We start from the raw sequence: 19,568 nt of genomic DNA on the forward strand, positions 1-19,568 counted from the left end.
TTTTTTCCGCCACCGAGGGACCATAGACATTAGTATGTAACATAAATTTAAACTTGATACGTCCACCTGCTCCTGAGAGACATATGTATTAACAGACAGTCGGATAATATATGACAAAGACTTTTTTCGTGTGATATAATTACAGATCAGCAATTTTCAGGCTTCTTGCCAAATTTCATGATTGTAAGTCTAGGGAAGTATTCTACAGGTTTTGGTGAGTGAGTTTGCAAGTATTACAATTTGTGACTTCAATTTTTATAGGAACCGTAGACCTTTCCTACTTCATCTGTCTATCCGTTTCTAAAAAAAAAAATTGATTGTTAACAGTTCGACAGACAGACAGACAGCAAAGTAACTCTCTAACGGTTCCGTTTTTACCGACTGAGGTATGCAGCCGTAAGAATGTTAGGATGCAACGTCTTGTCAACAGCGAGAGGCCATATCAGATGGAGCTGAAGCTTAGATTGGGAATGAATGGGGAAGCGCACTGGCCGCATTCTTTTTAATGGAATCAACTCTGCTTTCATCTGAAGCGATTTAGGGAAGCCACAGAAAAGTTTACTCTGGACGGCCGGACAGCAGTTTGAACCACCCTCCTCCAGCGTGTGACGGCTGCGGCGCCTCACGCGGTGGCATTGCTTTCAACTGTACCCTCCGTCTCTCCTGATAACTTCTCCACGAGTGGTTTGACAATGCTTGGCCCAGACTCAGATCAGTTACGTTGGCAAGCGCACTTCTTCATACAAATCTGAGAAGTGGAGTGGATGTTATGTCACAAGGCAAACACAACTGCCTAAGACTGCGCTGTTATCACAGCACCACAGTTAGTGTTTGCTCTGGGAAGGAAGATTTCTGAAATCTTACCCGAAAATAAATAGTAGGCCATGTATCTCCTTGATACTGATAACACGAGGAGCTTTCAATAAGTAATGCAACAAATTTTTTTCTCGGCCACTTTCGACTGACAAAATATAGCATTTGTTGTGAGACATCGTGGAATATTTCCGCTTCAGCCTCTCTAGTTTCGTGAAGCTCCGGTAACTGGCGGCCCTATGTGTATACTTCAAAATGGCGTGTGTAGCGCGGATGCGTTTCAAACAGCGGCCTGTTATTATGATTTGATCGAAAAGCGGAGCATAGACGCTTGTAGAATATCTAAGAAAACCTGGCATAGTACAAAAGGGCGTTGAGTTGTTGGGCAAGGCATCTGTCGTCATCGCAACAAGGTCGTGCAAACCTGTCCAATCTCCCGCGTGCCGGCCGGTCGCATGCAGCTGTGATTCTTGCGGTGTTGGAACGTTCGGACACTTTCAGTCGAGGTGATCGACAGATCGCAATCAAACACTTCACTCCACATCTCTGTTGCTAGTGCTGACACACTCGTCCACCAGTTGGGGATACTGAAAGGTGTCTCCCCGTTGGGTTCCTCGCCGCCTAACAGAAGACCATATAGTTATAGAGGAACGAAGGATCATCTGTGCGAAATTGCTTGCGCATTACGAGGCTGACTGTGTCAATGTTTTTCCGGACATCGTCACAGGCGATGAAATATGGCTTCATCACATCGAAACGGAAACTAAATGGCAATCCATGGAATGGTGCCACACCAGCTCTCCTCCGAAAAAAAACTCCAAAGCCGCACCCTCACCATGTAAAGTCATGGCGAAGGTCTTATGAGACTCTGAAGAGGTTAATCTGTTTCATCTCCTCCGTCATGGCGCTATGATAAACTCGGAAGTGTGATGTGCTACCCTCGGGACTCTGAAGAAACGACTACAATGTGATCGTCGCCACAAAAATTCAAACAAACTTCTGCTTGAAGCTTCCTGGCAGATCAAAAACTGTGTGCCGGACCGAGACTCGAAATCGGGACTTTTGCCTTTCGCGGGAAAGTGCTCTACCATCTGAGCCACCCAAGCACGACTCACGCCCCGTCCTCACAGCTTTACTTCTGCCAGTACCTCGTCTCCTACCTTCCAAACTTTACAGAAGCTCTCTTGCGAACCTTGCATATCAGCGCACACTCCGCTGCAGAGTGAAAATCTCATTCTGGGAACTTCTCCTTCTCCATGAGAACGCAAGGTCTCCGAGAGCAGCTCACAAAACTTGATTGTACTGTTCTTCCTCATCCACCCTACAGCCCGGATATCGCACCCTTCGACTTCCATTTGCTTGGCCCAGTGTAGGATGCACTCCGCTGGAAGCAGTATGAGGATGATGGGGAGGTTATTCAAGCAGCAAGATGTTGGCCCCGACGTCGACCAGTAAAGTGGTACCATGATGGCGTAAGGCCGTCGCATTGAACGGAGATTATTTGAAAAATAGGGTTTTGTAGCCAAAAGAGGGGGAATAATACGGTCTATTGGAATCCTGAATAAAACCAATCTGCTTTCAGAAAGAAATGTACTGCATTACTTATTGAATGCTCATTTTATATTGGTCATCCGGCTGCATTTTCAGTACTCCAACAATCATTTATGCTTATACTGCGTTGCTAGACATTAAAACTGCGCACTAGGAATGGCAGTAAATATAGAAATTTTTTGTTGTTGGTCGAGCGGTTCTAGGCGCTTCAGTCTGGAACCGCGCGACCGCTACTGTCGCAGGTTCGAATCCTGCCTCAGGCATTGATGTGTGTCATGTCCTTAGGTTAGTTAGGTTTAAGTAGTTCTAAGTTCTAGGGGACTGATGACCTCAGATGTTAAGTCCCATAGTGCTCAGAGCCGTTTGAACCATTTTTTGTTGTTGTGTGATACGCTATTGAAGGAAGACTACACGATTGGATCTCTAGGAGATTTGGGGCTACACTTACTGCGAAATGTTGCACACTGAGCTGCTACCTCTTGCAGCAACAACTGCTTAACTCAGCTATGCATCAAGTCCAACTTAGCTTGGATGACAGATGCGGGTAATAGGTTAATTCCCTCTATGCTCTTCAGCTCTCTGCGAGAGTTCATAAACTACACTGGCTGGAAAGATTGGCATGCCGGTTTCTCGACAACACTCAGATATTGTGAGTGGGTGAGAGATTTAGATAACATGCTGGTCCTGGTAACAGTCTAATACCCTTTGTATCGAGATAGGCCTGGACAAAGCGGGCATCATGCGATCTTGCGTTACCTTGTTGAAAGGCAACGTCACGGAGACCAACACGTCAGAAATGTAACGGGTGCTATCAGGATTATCGGCTATGCGAAGCTAAGTTTATCGCACCAATAGCAGCCCATGCGGTCAAAACGTGGGGTGGGCTCTTACGAGGATGGCGAATGCAATATGGCGACTTTCGTTCTCCTCAGTACCTCCACACCAGTATACGTCCACCGTCTGAAAAGACGACGAGTTACCACTCCTGTGTATCCAGTATTGTCGTTGGATGCACCAATGTCGGCGCGCCTCTCTCTGTTGCTGCACCAATGGAAGTTGCAACACTGGTCCCCCCTGCACTCACAGAGTTCATATTCAGGTGGCAGTCGTGAAACAGCGACCAACGCGAGCATCAAAATCGCGGGACGTTTAAACCACAGTTTTGATAGACCTTGATCTTGCTGCTGACGAATTCCAACACGTGCAGGTAGACGTTCCTCCTTCTCACAGTAAGCATAAAACAATTATCACACAAATAAACAGCTTTCAAATGCAACTTTTGAATGAGAACTCGTTGCATAACAGTTTTCTTATACACGAAGGCGCTCTGAAAAATAATGCATCCCAATTTTTTACGCTAGAACTTTAAAGGGCAGATGTAGGGCAAAATAGGGAAAAAATAGAATTTTTTATGGCATAATTTATTAGATTGATTCTTTAAGAATATCATCGCAAAGTTTCATAATCGAATTCTGGCTAGGAATATGTTTTAAAAAAGTTTGTTTGGCCGCCTGTGCCTGCCACGTCCTCTGCTTCTGTTCTGTGATCTACATCTTCTCTACGCTAGAAATTTTTTGTGCGCTAATTTTTCGTTCACACAATCGAAACGAACTGTAGATGGGGCTAGAGGGCTGTCAGAAAGATTATCCTTGCTTGTTCCATTGTTTACAATACAACTGTGAAATTCCAGTTTTATTGCTTCACTAGTTTACGAGAAAAGGTACATCATAGAAACAATGGAAATTAAAAATTAAAATCCTTATAAAATGTGTGTCGATAAGGATTTTTCAAACAAAAATTGCATACAAGATGAAACATTATGTTGTATGTAATTACTGTTACAGCTACACAGTTCCTACTGCAGTCAACACTGCTCTCTGGTCAGAGATTCTCTTATACCTTGCATATCGCAGGCAGCGCATGAGCAATACATCCAAATTACATCTGCTCGGACCTCTTACAAAATTTAGCACTGGAGGGCAGCGTGGAGGGTAAAAATCGTAGAAGGAGACCAAGAGATGAATACACTAAGCAGATTCAGAAGGATGTAGGTTGCAGTAAGTACTGGGAGATGAAGAAGCTTGCACAGGATAGAGTAGCATGGAGAGCTGCATCAAACCAGTCTCAGGACTGAAGACCACAACAACAACAACTATGATGGAGAGTAGGCTGAAGTTTAAAGAGACTAGTCAGTAACCATCACTACGCAAAGAAGTGGGATACAGAAGACTAAATAATGAAAAGACACGCTTGAAGATCTCTGAGGTCATAGATACTGCGATAAGGAATAGCTCAGTAGGCAGTTCAGTTGAAGAGGAATGGATGTCTCTAAAAAAGATGATCACAGAAGACGGAAAGAAAAACATAGGTATAAGGCAGATAACCAGGGAAATTCAGGAAAACAAAAATACAACTCACTTAGGAATGAAGTAAATAAAAAGTGCAAAGAAGCTAAGGCGAAATGGTTGCCTGAAAAACGCGAATAGAAAAACAAATGATTGTTAGAAGGACTGACTCAGCATTTAGAAAATTCAAAACAGCTTTTGGTAAAATTAAAAGCAAGGGCGGTAACGTTATTGAGAGCAATGGGAATTCCACTGTTCAACACTGAAGAGAGAGAGAGAGAGTGCATAGGTGGAAAGAGTACTTTGAGGCTTCTGTAATAGGGAGATCACGTGATATGAGAAGGAACAAGAGTCGACAGGGAACAGATGGGGGATCCAGTATTAGAATCACAATTAAAAGACTTTTTGACGACCTAAAATCGTATAGGACAGAATGGACAAATAACGTACCAGAAGAATTACTAATCTCATTGGAGGAAGTGGCAACAAAATGACTGTTCACGTATGTAGAATGTATGAGACTGGCGATCACAGTTTTGGAAAGACATCATCCACACAGTTTCGAAGATAGCTAGAGCCAACAGGTGCGAGATTTATCGCACAATCTGCTTAAATGCTCATGCATCCAAACTGCTGGCAAGAATAATGTACAAAAGAATGGAAAAGAGGATTGAGGATCCGTTAGATGACGATCAGTTGCCACTTAGGAAAGGTAAAAGGCATCAGAGAAGAAATTCTGATGTTTCGGTTGATCATGGAATCAAGACTGAAGAATAATCATGACACGTTCATACGATCTGTCGACCTGGAAAAAGCATTCGACAATATCAAATGCTGAAGATGTTCGAAATTCTAAGAAAAAAAGGGTAAGCTATAGGGAAAGACGGATAATATATAATATCCACAAGAACAAAAAGGGAACAATAAGACTGGAAGACCAAAAAGGAAATGCTAGGATTAAAAAAGGTGTAAGACTGGGGTGTAGTCTTTCGCCCCTACTCTTCAATCTGTTCATCAAAGAAGCAATGACGGTAGTAAAAGATAGGTTCAAGAGTGGGATTCAAATTTAAGGTGAAAGGATATCAATGATAAGATTCACTGATGACATTGCTACTTCAGTAAAAGTGCAGAGGAATTACAGGCTATGTTGAATGGAATGAACAGATTAATGCATACAGAATATGGACTGAGAGTGAATCGAAGAAAGACGAAGGTAATGAGAAGTAGCAGAAATGAGAACAGCGAGAAACTTAACATTAGAATTGGGGATCAAGAAGTAGATGAAGTTAAGGAATTTTGCTACCTAGGCAGCAAAATAAAAGGGGATTCCTGACAAATTTCAAACATAGGACTTAATCTGAGGAAGAAATTTCTGTTGACGTATGTTTGGAGTGCATTGTATGGTAGTGGAACGTGGACTGTGGAAAAGACGGAACGGAAGAGAATTGAAGCATTTGAAATGCGGTGCTACAGACGAATGTTGAAAATAAGTTTGACTGATAAGGTAAGGAATGAGGAAGTTCTCTGCAGAATCGACGAGGAAATAATATATGGAAAACACTGACAAGAAGAAGGGACACGAGGATAAAACATGTTTTAAGACAGCAGGGATTAACTTCCAAGGTACTAGAGGGAGCTGCAAAGGGTATAAATAGTAGAATAAGACAGAGATTGGAATACATACAGCAAATAATTAAGGACGTAGGTTGCAAGTGTTACTCTGAGATGAAAAGACTGGCAGAGGAGAGAAATTTGTGGCGGGCCATATCAAACCAGTCAGAAGACCGAAGATTCAAAAGAAAAAAAGAAAAAAAAGGGCAGGGCCTAATTTTCCACTTCCGTTAGAACGGTGTACTCAGCGTTGCACCAGAACATACCGTCTGTCTACGAGGTGCGGTAATCAGAATGTGTGCAGTCAAAGAAAACTCGGAGCGTCCTAGGCAGTGAAAAATGAAGTCACGAAACCAACTTTTACATCTCTGAAATCTCTCACGATTTACTTTGATCATGAATTGCATACGGCTTCGACAAGACTTCGACAAGTGTTGGTGATATAGTTTTTGTTGTGCTTAAATACTGCAGTACACAATGCAAATACATGATGAAGACGATCACGTGAAATTGCTCATGTTATGTAGTTACTTCTACTGGCGTTGGATGTAGTAATATCAACGCTCACTTAATATATTGTAGAGTACCTTGGGTTCTATAATAGCTTGAGATCTCCTTGATATCGATGTGTGTAAATTCTAAATGATAGGCAGCGGTACTCAGTAGTATTCCTTACAAAGCAAGTATTCCGATTCCTTCAGAAATGCGTGAGTAGGATCGTGGGGTCTTAGTGGTTTGTCGAATGCACACCAAATAATTTAAAAAGATTTGATTATATATTTTTCATATTTTCAGCTGCGTGCAAAGGGAATTATGGCATAGGAAGATGCAGTGATTTTCTGGGAATAATGTGTTTACCTCTGAATCCACTCAAGCATCTAAAATGGTCAACCCCGTTTACAAAAGTGATGAAATATCAACTTTGAAGGGAGGAATCTGCTAGTCGCTTTGCAAGTGTTCTTGCGGCTGTAGGTTTTTGTGTCGGTTTTAGAATTGCGACGTCAGTTCTGGATACTGAAATCGTTGCTACCCAGAGACACGAAATACAGTAGCCATGAACAGATGCCTTGTACTCCTCATTTTTGTCTGGTACCCCTCATTTTCAGCTTGATTGGATTTCTCTCATACTCTTGCCAACTCCACAGAAGAAATCCTTCATAGTTTCACTGACTAACAATCCCAGGAAAGGAATATAGCAGGAAATAACTTACCTACAACCTTTTCGAAATTTGCAGTAAAAGACTTCCAATCTGCAGCAGAACATACGCTGAAATGAAACTTCAAAACACATTAGAACTATGCATCGGACCACTAATTGAATTGGAAGAACGAGAAAAATAGGCTTCTTCAGAGAAGAGGATCACATGCATCACACTTCATTCTTCAGTAATGGTAATATGTGAGGAATCCAAATAATGTCGAAATACCAAAAGGAACTATTAACAGCTTAGGACATAAAAACATGAGAACTACGTGGATTGGTCTATCAAAACAGGGAGCTACTCACAGAGGTCTATGGAGCCGATAACTGTCAACAATTAGAAGCTTCATACACAGCGTGAAAATCTATCCCTAACCCATTACTAGTCCTAGCTTACAGTTGCCTGGGATCATCATCTTATAAATACGTGACTAGGTTAAATGAGAAGCCGTTCAAACACTTGCCCTTCTCCATTCCGCCAGCAAAGTGAATAGCAAGACAGTTTGTAAAAACAGATCCTTGGCAGCTTCAGACCCGTACTGCACAGTAGCTCGTAGACTGCACAGTAAGAACTGGTGAGCAAGTGACGTAAAATTCTTTGCGTGTTAGGAGACTTATTTTTCGACAATAAGAGGTGAGGTAAGCAGGAATGTGACAGAAGCTGCTTTCGGGTGCATCGGCAGAGGACCACAACGACGAGTATCCTCATTCCAAACGTCTCGGTGATTTCTGGTTCGAACCGGGAGAGCAATTGAGCTGACTACTTTTGCACGAGTGAAGGTCGCTTCACTTTACTCTCCGAGCCTAAGTTCAAGTGCGGTTTCGGGAAAGGCAGGGCATGGGATCACTTTGGAAATGTGAAATATATTAAAGCAATGGCGTTAATTATCAGCATCGGCACACTACTTCATTGTGATTAAACAACCACGCTTTTCATTTTACGAACACCGACGTGTTTTGTGAAGTAATGGCGTAATACGACCTACTTATCGTGTCTGGCGTTGTTATCATCCTGTTCGTTAATGAGGCTGTTTTGAAGAAGTGCTCCCAGTTTGACAATTACGGTTCATTGTCCGAACGAACACTTGCGTAATTTCACGTCTGTCTAATTCTGTTTATTATTACAGGCCAAGAGAAATCATTTGAATTCGATAAAATAATCATTTGTCAACACTCGGATCTGTCGTTCTTCGTTGTTTCCTAGGAAGACGCATTGAGAAAAAATATATGCTTTATACCATTTGTACTTCCAGTGATGTCCTGAAGTCATGTTTGTGAAGTTAGTGAAGAGAACGATGCTGCCTAGACATAGTTCAGCTTGAAGATTCTGAAAGTGACATGTCTATGCTGGCACCAATGTAAACGAAAAAATGTGGTAACCGTTTTCTCTGCTGTGCGTAATTACTGACATCAATTTATAGCAGGTTTTCGGAACCTAACAAATACTTCGGAGAAAACTATTCGTTGACACATAACCAGCACGGATTCAGAATTACCTTTCTTATGAAGCATATCTAGTATTAATTCACACGAATTAGTGAGTGCTATCACCAGGAGATCTCAAGGGGAATCCGTATTTCTAGATTTCCAGAGGGCTTTTAACGAAGTTCCCCACGAGCAGCTTCTAATAAAATTGAATTTCTATGAAGCATCGTCTCAGCTGTGCCACTATATTCGTGATTTCCTGTCAGAAAGGTCACAGTTCGTACCAATTGATGGGAAGTCTTCTATTAAAACCGGGGTGATAGCTGTGGTTCCCCAATGAAGTGTGTAAAGAAACTGGTTCTCTACTTCTTAAAAAAAAACATTTTAAATAATAAAACATGACCTATACAAGGAATCTGACTACCCCTGTTAGTCATGGACGAAAAAAAAATTGGCATAGTCTTTTTCAGAACGTGCAGAATCTTATGTGGGGCCAATAAGACGTCCATTTTAATCTATATATGGTATGCCAATGTGTACGTAATAAAAAATAAATTAGGTAATTCAGTACAATTATTATATAAATGCGATAAATCACTTTAAAGGGGGCCAAATGAACAATTAAAGTCAATATAATTCCAGTAAAGCTGCAAAAGTAAAAAAAAAAATTATTGTAGGGGCCTACATAGACATCTCGCATCTGCTAGATGCCCACGAAATACGTAATTTCGTTTTGAGGCTGACAGCCAATGAGAAAGTAGGTGCAAAAATACTATTGGTCAGTTTTCAAGCTGTAATGGCGGACAGCATCAGCTGGTAATATACGTAATTTTATGGTATCTAATTTTACTGCACAAAAAATAAAATATGTACTCCATCCAAAACAAGTTACACACAAACATTAAAATAAAGTTATGATGAGCAGCAAAATGTCTGAGAAGAATTTTGAAAGAATATTATTAATTGAACTTTAATTTGGTGGGTTTTCAACACTGTCAACAAGAAAAAATATAAAACCAGAACATTCATATTCATACAATATAAAATATAAAGCAGTAGCAAAATGAATGAAGAAACAATGTGATGTATTAACAAATAAAGAAAAGTTGAAATAAATGATACATACGTACTATGACAAGGTAATGCACAAAAGAAAACAAATATTATCGACTTTCGGGGAAAGCAATGTCTTTACAGGTGACATAGGTCCTCTGGAGTTCTTAATTTCTATGAACGATTTAGGAGACAGTACGAGCAGACAGCTTAGCTTGTTCGCAAATGACGCTGTCATTTAACGCCTAGTAGTGTCATGGTAAGACAAGGTATCTATATAATGCGGAAAGTAACAATTGACTCTAAAGAATAAAAAGTGTGAGGTCATCCACATTAATACTAAACAAATCATTAAATTTGGTTACATAATAAATAAAACTAATTTTAATGTAGTAGACTCAAAGAAATGCCTATGGATTACGATTACAGACAACTTAAACTGGACTTATCACACAAGAAATGTTGAGGGTAAGAGCAACGAGAGACTGTTGGTTATTACCGGAACACACAGATGATTGCAAACAGATATTTCAAAGAGACTGCCTGCACTACGATTGTCCTTCCTCTCTGGTATCATAAGCGAGGTGGGGTGGCGATCATTAAAACAAATCTTGTCACGAAATTTCAATCACCAACTTCCTCCTCCGAATGCGAAAATATTTGTTGCCTCCCGCCTACATACGGAGAAAGGATCATAATGGTGAAACACGAGAAACCAGAGCTCCCAGTGAAGATTTAAGTGTCTCCCATAGGCAGCATTCCAGAAACGACAACATTCTAGAAACATTTGACTGTGACGCTAACTTAGATCCCATGCCTACATACTTCATGAGCTGTTAAAAAATAAAAATAAAAAACCGTACTATTCTCTTTACTGAGGACTCTGCTACATGGGTCAAAACTTACTGATAAATTGTATCTACGTCCTGGAATGGTGTACGAATGTACGCCGTTCTTTTAGCGAGCATTGCTCCTGTCAAGTTTGGAAATTAGGCATGATTCACATCTGCAGCCCGCCAGCAGCTCTGCTACAGAACACACTCCACGTAGGCAACTCTTACTCGGCAGGAGCGGTACTAATATTCCCATCAGGACATACAGATTTATGTTTCCTTGTTTCCCACAAACCTCTTAAGGCTAACACTTGGACGGTTTCTTCGAATAAGTCTGTACTGACTTCGTCCTCTGCTCTTGTCCAGTGAGCTAATGACTCCGTCACTAATGACTCTTATCTGTCGAAGGGGCATTAGAGGCTAGCCTTACTTCCTTCCATCCACAGAGGCATCCCCGCGGCAGAGTCAAAGTCTCTTTGTAAAGGCCGTTTACGCTAAATGCTTCCCAGCTAGGGCAATTTCAGCTAACCAAAATCTGTCAGGTCGGTGGCGCATCTCCGAAATGATTCCATGATGTGCATAAAGTTCAAGAAATAATTTTTTTGGGTTTTCTTTTTGTTGGTAAATAGGTCAGAGATTGCTTGTTATAAAGACACTCGTCCAAATTTTTCCAACCACTCAAAGATCAAAAGTGGAGTCAATAGGGAAAGACCTGCATTATTTAATTGATACTGTGATGACGGGCAGAGGAACATGCAGCCACGTTTGCAGAACGGAGATAGACAAATATCCAGAATATCTGTAATATTATCCTCCGAATGGACTCTGGCCTACGCCACAGGCTGCTTGGGTGAAGGGGTTTCCTAGACGTAAATATTAGTTTAGCGCACAATTTCGTAGCGTTTCTATTTTTCATGTTGGTATTTCGGTTGCTATTGGTTTGTTTATCGACTGTCATTCTCATTTTGTTATCTAAAGATAGTGAGTGGAGCTGTGGACGTCATTAATGGAGTGCCAAGTGGAGAAATCGGAATATTTCCGACATCTTCTTCTGTTTGAATTCAGTTGAGGGTTGACAGCAGCAGAGGCAGCCAGAAACATTTGGCCCTTTATGGGGATAATGCCGTTGAACATTGCACGGCGAAAAAATTGTTTTCCCGTCTTAAGGAGGATCGGTTTGACATTAGTGACTCTCAACGTTCAGGAGGATCTTCGGGTTTTTATGAAGATCATTTAAACGCATTGATCCCCAATGATCCACGCCAGTGTAGTTAAGAACTGGCAAATGCTATGTATTGTGATCGTTCCATCATCGCGCGACATTTGCATACAATAGGGAGGTTCAAAAATCGGGTATATGGGTACCGCATGCTCCAAGCCAAAATCACACAAATCAGCTGGTGGCCATAAGTGCATCTTTGCATCCTCATGATCAGCTGACTCGCGAACAACATCGACCATTGTTACCCAGTGTATACTTACTCATTGCGAGAAATGATGTCTTTATGATGACATAAGGAAAAGAAAGGAATGGCTAAACCCAAACATAGCAACAACTCCCCGTAAAGACCTGCGAACGTCTACAAAAGATTATATTATGCATCTGGTGAAAAAGCGAAAGCTTGGCATGGGTGTGTCCTTATCGTAAGTTAGTTTAAGTTAGATTAAGGAGTGTGTCAGCCTAGGAACCAATGACCTCAGCAGTTTGATTCCAAAGGAACGTACCACAAATTTCCAAACAGCGATGGTGCCGTGTACCACAAATTGCTTCAACGAGGTGTAACCATCACTGCTGACATTTATTGTCAACAAATGAGGAATCTTCAGGCGCAGTCCAAGACCAACCACCAGGAAGACTGCGTGAAATGATTCTACTCTACGATGAAGCCCACCCGCATTCTGCTAGACACAAAAAACACTATACAGGGATGGGTTGGGAAGTCACTCTGCACTCACCTTATTCACCCGAGTTTGCGCCCTCAGATTTTCACCTTTTCCGGAACAGCCTTCAAGGAACTTCCTTTCTGCGTGAAAATGCGCTCCGAAAATGGCTCGACGTGTTCTTCGCCTCAAAACCACAGGGTTTCTACAGTCACGGAATCGAGAAATTACTCTAGCGTTGACAACGGTTGTAAGTAGTGAAAAATGTTTTTGTGGTAAGTTTCTGTGGGAGCAAACTGCTGAGGTCATCAGTCCCTAGGCCTTCGCACTACTTAATCTAACTTAAACTAACTTATGCGAAAGACAACACACACACACCAATGCCCGAGGGAGGGTTCGAACCTCCGACGGGGGGAGACGCGCGAATCGAGCGAGGCAAAGCGCCTAAGACCGCGCGGCTACCCCGCGCAGCTGCAAGTAGTGAAGGAAAATATATTATTGATGACTAAAGTCTCTGTTATGTGTATCTGTGTGAAGTTATGGAAAAACGCCACGAACGTATGCACCAACCCAATACTTTGAAGGGGGTTAACTGTTCCTCCACTTTCATGACAATAAAGAACACTTCCCTAAATCTTGATCGGAATTGGGAGACTGGAAGTGTTATTGCAGTTTGCGACTGAGTCAAACTCTAACATGACGCTGCGTCATTTTGCATATAGTGACAATGGGCAGCTATCCACAACATATTACATACACTATGTGATCAAATGTATGTGCACACCTGGCTGAAAAGTTTACAAGTTCATAGCGCCCTCCATCGGTAACGCTGAATTCAGTATGGTGTCGGCCCACCATTAGACTTGATGACAGCTTCTACTCTCGCACGTTCAATCAGGTGCTGGAAGGTTCCTTGGGGAATGGTAGCCCATTCTTCACGGAGTGCTGCACTGAGTAGAGGTATCGATGACGGTTGGTGAGGCCTGGCACGAAGTCGGCGTTCCAAAATATCCCAAAGGTGTTCTATAGGATTCATGTCAGCACTCCGAGCAGGTCAGCCCATTACATGGATGTTATTGTCCTGTAACCACTCAGCCACGAGCCGTGCATTATAAACAAGTGCGCGATCGTGTCGAAAGATGCAATCGCCATTGTTCTTCAACAGTGGGAAGCAAGAGGGTGCTTAAGACATCAATGTAGGCCTGTGCTGTGATAGTGCCACGCAAAACAACAAGAGGTGCAAGCCCCCTCGATGAAAAACACGACCGCACCATAACACAACCACCACAGAATTTTGCTGTTGGCACTGCACACGCTGGCAGACAACGTTCACCGGGCATTCGCCATACCCACACCCTGCCATCGGATCGCCACATTGTGTACCGTGATTCGTCACTCCACACAACGTTTTTCCACTTTTCAACCGTCCAATGTTTACGCTCCTTACACCAAGCGAGGCGTCGTTTGGCATTTACCGGCATAATGTGTGGCTTATGAGCAACCGCTCGACCATGAAATCCAAGTTCTCTCACCTCCCGCCTAACTGTCATAGTACTTGCAGTGGATCCTGCTGCAGTTTGGAATTCCTGTGTGATAGTCTGGATAGATATCTGCCTTTTACACATTACGACCCTCTTCAACTGTCAACTGTCAACAGACGAGGTCGGCCTGTACGCTTTTTTTCTGTACGTATCATTTCACGTTTCCACTTCACTACCACATCGGAAACAATGAACCTAGGGATGTTTAGGAATGTGGAAATCTCGCGTACATACGTATAGGATACAAGTGACACCCAATCACCTGACCACGTTCGAAGTCCATGCGGAGCGCACCATTCTGCTCTCTCACGATGTCTAATGACTACCGAGGTCCGTGATATGGAGTATCTGGCAGTAGGTGGCAGCACAATGCACCTAAAATGAAAAACATATGTTTATGGGGGTGTCCGGATACTTAGCGTACTTACAAGTAAGGTATTCACATTTATGGCAATCTCTCTGATCTACAACTAAGTCACCAGTCCTCCATTTGAGGACCATACAGTTCAATCTCATAATACGGCAAATTTATTTTGTAGATCGTTCGGCCGAGTTGTGCTGTATTGGAACCTGTCATGGAAGCAATAAACAGAAGATCCTTATAGTTCGCTATTGAGTACTGAATATCATGTACGGAAAGACCCGAAGAGATCTGAGTCTCTCCTGATTGCTGTTTCCATAATCCGTTTTTTTCTTTCCAGAGCAATTCTTAACTTGCAAGAACACACCGTATCTGAGTACACAGTGAATTTCAGAATGCTGCAACACACAGATGTTTGCGGTGTTGGTTTCTAAATGTACGCATAGATAGTAAATGCAAAATTTAAAATCCTTTGAAGTATTATGGTAACATAAGGTGCGGCTAGCAAGTACTACGCAAACTTTGCGGCTTGTAGAAATTTATATTTAGTTGTGAACTGTACACAATAAATAGGTGTTGGTAAAGAAGGAGTACAATCAAAAATGCCGCCGTAAATCATATTTCCTCGGTTGAATCGACGAAACGTAATAGCAGCACGCATCAAATGTCAAGTCAGTGAAAAGTATAAAAATATGGCAATGAACTAATCACGGTTAATAAAGGTAATTCAGTATCAGAGAATGTCATGGCAAAAGTTTGAAAGATCCATCGACTACTGATGCATTAGCTGGTGGGAAGGTGACGTAGCAAATGAAAAATATAATAGATGTTTCAATTCCTGTGCTTCTATTGCGGCTTAGGAACTTAAAAGTTACTTATCATAATAGGCAGACAATATCGATATCCATGGGCCAATTGTGTTCAAAATTTGTGTACAACGTTTGTGATTCTGTTCTATTTCGTTTTTTGTTACTTGTGTCATCGATAGTTACGATGCCACAACGTAGGTGCACGCTCTCGTAAGCTGGCACTACGAGAGAAGACTAACTACGCTGACCACAGCGCCCTCTGGCCGACGCTTGGAGCTCGGGAGTGCCGTCTTGATTTCGGCCCATTTCATCAAGAGCAGACGGCCTGGAAATATCGTTTCTACTACCGAGTGCGCTAGCTTGCTATTGAGACTTTGTATTAGTTACGTTAAGTTGAAGTTTGAACAGCAACGAGTATTTGTTAGTTTTGAGATCATACAGAACAGTCATCCTAACTTCACAGGATTAGACATGGACTATGGCTTCACACCTACGTGCTCATCCTAGCCAAAGTTATGTATGTGTTTGATATTTACTTGTGTTTTTAACTCTATTAAAAGTGTTAAAGTTACATACATTACCGAAATGCTTTACCTCTCCTGCCTCTACTCGCTTCCTTCACTCTCGGCCTATATTACAGAAGCAGTTCACAGGAGTAGCCTATCCAGGCGGAATACAAAATTACCTTTGTTAATTTGCACTTTGTTTTGTTACCTTACTCATAGGCAAAGCGAACAACGGCAGTTAATGAAGAAATACTGAACAAACACTTTGCGCTGGTGTGACGCACAAAGGGGTAAAGCTGGCGATTAAACTGTGAGCACACATATCCCGACCTCGTAAACACTTCCCATTTCCTGTAGATCATAAACGCAATCCACTGTCAATACGCGTACCGAAAGATAATCGATAACGATTTCAACAGAATGTATTCCTTTGGCGAGTTAACGCAACATCAAAGCCGTTTTTTCCTGCCGTATCGGCTTGCTAAAGATTATTTGGCGCCAATGCTGTCACTGAAGTATTTGAGGGTTGTATTGAAAATAAAGTGACTCGGAGGATCCGCAAAACCACCATGTGCCGCTGACAACTGTTTGTTTGCTTTCCTTCTATGTTGTTAAGTCTTCTTTGTTTCCTCGCGGAGGCTGCGAGAAGATTAGTCTAATCCACCTGTCAGCGCAGGGAAAACACGAAATGTCATTTGAGGAGACTAGAGGTCGTACACTGCTCAGGTGATCGGAAATGTATAGTCAACTGAAGATCCCTTCCGTCAATAACTACGAAAACTAGCCAGCAAGTTCCAGTTGACAATACACACAAGACTCGCTATGCTATGAAACCTGTCAATTTTATTATAATATCGTAACGCACCTGCTTATCTTGTGACCACAATGGCTTGAACTTAATCCTAGGTTTTACATTTGTATTTATAACGGTTTATAACAGTTATTTATAACAGTTTATTTATAACTGTTTAATAAGTCACAGCTGCAAAATACTAACGCGAATTCTTTACAGACGAATGGAAAAACTGATAGAAGCCGACCTCGGGGAAGACCAGTTTGGATTCCATAGAAATGTTGGAACACGTGAGGCAATACTGACCCTACGACTTATATTAGAAGAAAGATTACGGAAAGGCAAACCTACGTTTCTAGCATTTGTAGACTTAGAGAAAGCTTTTGACAATGTTGACTGGAATACTCTCTTTCAAATTCTGAAGGTGGCAGAGGTAAAATACAGGGAGCGAAAGGCTATTTAAAATTTGTACAGAAACCAGATGGCAGTTATAAGAGTCGAGGGGTATGAAAGGGAAGCAGTGGTTGGGAAGGGAGTGAGACAAGGTTGTAGCCTCTCCCCGATGTTATTCAATCTGTATATTGAGCAAGCAGTAAAGGAAACAAAAGAAAAGTTAGGAGTAGGTATTAAAATCCATGGAGAAGAAATAAAAACATTGAGGTTCGCCGATGACATTGTAATCCTGTCAGAGACAGTAAAGGACCTGGAAGAGCAGTTGAACGGAATGGACAGTGTCTTGAAACGAGGATATAAGATGAAGATCAACAAAAGCACAACGAGGTTAATGGAATGTAGTCGAATTAAATCGAGTGATGTTGAAGGAATTCGATTAGGAAATGAGATGCTGAAGGTAGTAAATGAGTTTTGCTGTTTGGGGAGCAAAATAACTGATGATTTTCGAAGTAGAGAGGATATAAAATGTAGACTGGCAATGGCAAGGAAAGCTTTTCTGAAGAAGAAAAATTTGTTAACATCGAGTATAGATATAAATGTCAGGAAGTCGTTTCTGAAAGTATTTGTATGGAGTGTAGCCATGTATGGAAGTGAAACGTGGGCGATAAATAGTTTAGACAAGAAGAGAATAGAAGCTTTCGAAATGTGGTGCCACAGAAGAATGCTGAAGATTAGATGGGTAGAGCACATAACTAATGTTGGGGTATTGAATAGGATTGGGGAGAAGAGGAGCTTATGGCACAACTTGACTAGAAGAAGGGATCGGTTGGTAGGACATGTTCTGAGACATCGAGGGATCACCAATTTAGTGTTGGAGGGCAGCGTGGAGGGTAAAAATCGTAGAGGGGGACCAAGAGATGAATACACTAAGCAGATTCAGAAGGATGTAGGTTGCAGTAAGTACTGGGAGATGAAGAAGCTTGCACAGGATACAGTAGCATAGAGAGCTGCATCAAACCAGCCTCAGGACTGAAGACCACAACAACAACAACAACTGTACTAATGGGAGCAGATCATTTTTACCCACTAATGCAACTCTCTTGGTGTTCTCAGCAGCAGGCTACTGTGCGTCTGACTGGCTTAACAGTCCACAAGTAAAAAAGATAGGCGTACGGCTTAACGAGGCCATGCGCGTTGTTAGTGGGCCAACATGCTCAACGCCCACATACTGGCTACCTATGTTGAGCCACATTCCACCTCCTGATGTCAGGTGGAAGAGAGCGCTACTGCGTGAATATCAGAAGTTTGCTAATAACACAGACCTTCCAGTAATGGACGACGTATTCCCTGCGGGACGAAAAAGACTAAGATCAAGATATCCCACTCTCATCACAGCCAGCATGATCATGGAAACAATTCAATACCATCGATGAATGGATACGCTGCTGGCAACAAAATTGTTCTCCACAATCCCTGAAGCTGCCTTGCATCCACAAGTAACCTCCTGGATTCGACCACTACCTTGAACCGCATCCGAAGAGGTCATGGACGATGTGCAGACACTCTCTGCAAGTGGTTCAAATTTTCATCACCATCGTGTGACTGTGGTGGGCAACGACAGATAATTGCTTATATTGTATTGACATGTCCCGCACGTGCCTACAAGGTTCGTTTCGAAGGTTTCGTGACAGCGACGAGTGATGTTATAAAATACGTAAAAGACCTTGATATCCATATACAGCTGTTGTCATTTGTGTTATTTTATGCTGGAGAACTGTGTTTAAAAGTTGACGTGTGTACTATAATAATAAAAAATGTGATATATATAATTAAAACGGAAAAAATTAAAGGATAGTACAATTGTATTATTAGTAAATGTTGTGTGTGTACGAAATTGTGCTATTCTTCACTCACTTTACCTTGCGTCGCTTTTGTGTGTGTGTGTGTGTGTGTGTGTGTGTGTGTGTGTGTGTGTGCACTACTATATATATTTTAATTCTATTTGTCGTCTTCTGAAAGTTCTTATACTTCTGTTAATCTTACGAAATAGGACTGTGGACTTCCTCTCTGACATTTAAATTGTAGATGCAGGCAGCGGACTCCAAGGACAACAGTGCCTCTCAAACTAAAGGAAATCCTCCCAACTTGGCTCAACTTCAATAAAAATACTTAATACCGTTATTAAGTCTTCTCTTATTCAGAATTCCATATAATACAAACCACTCGTAACACGTCATACTTCGAGCAGTACATCTTAACCATCCTTCTACATACGAGACAGTGAAACAAAATCGTGTACAAAGAAAAGTGAATTATGTTTTTCTTCATTTGTCTGCACCTTACCGCGCATTCATAGTTAATGTCTTTGCCGACGTTTACGGTCGGTCCTCGCTTCTGTCATTATCGCTGATTCCTTTTTATAAATAAATTTTAACTTTGCCATATCCGGGTG

The sequence above is a fragment of the Schistocerca cancellata genome, chromosome 2 (assembly GCF_023864275.1).
Source record: "Schistocerca cancellata isolate TAMUIC-IGC-003103 chromosome 2, iqSchCanc2.1, whole genome shotgun sequence".
Lineage (NCBI taxonomy): Eukaryota > Metazoa > Arthropoda > Insecta > Orthoptera > Acrididae > Schistocerca > Schistocerca cancellata.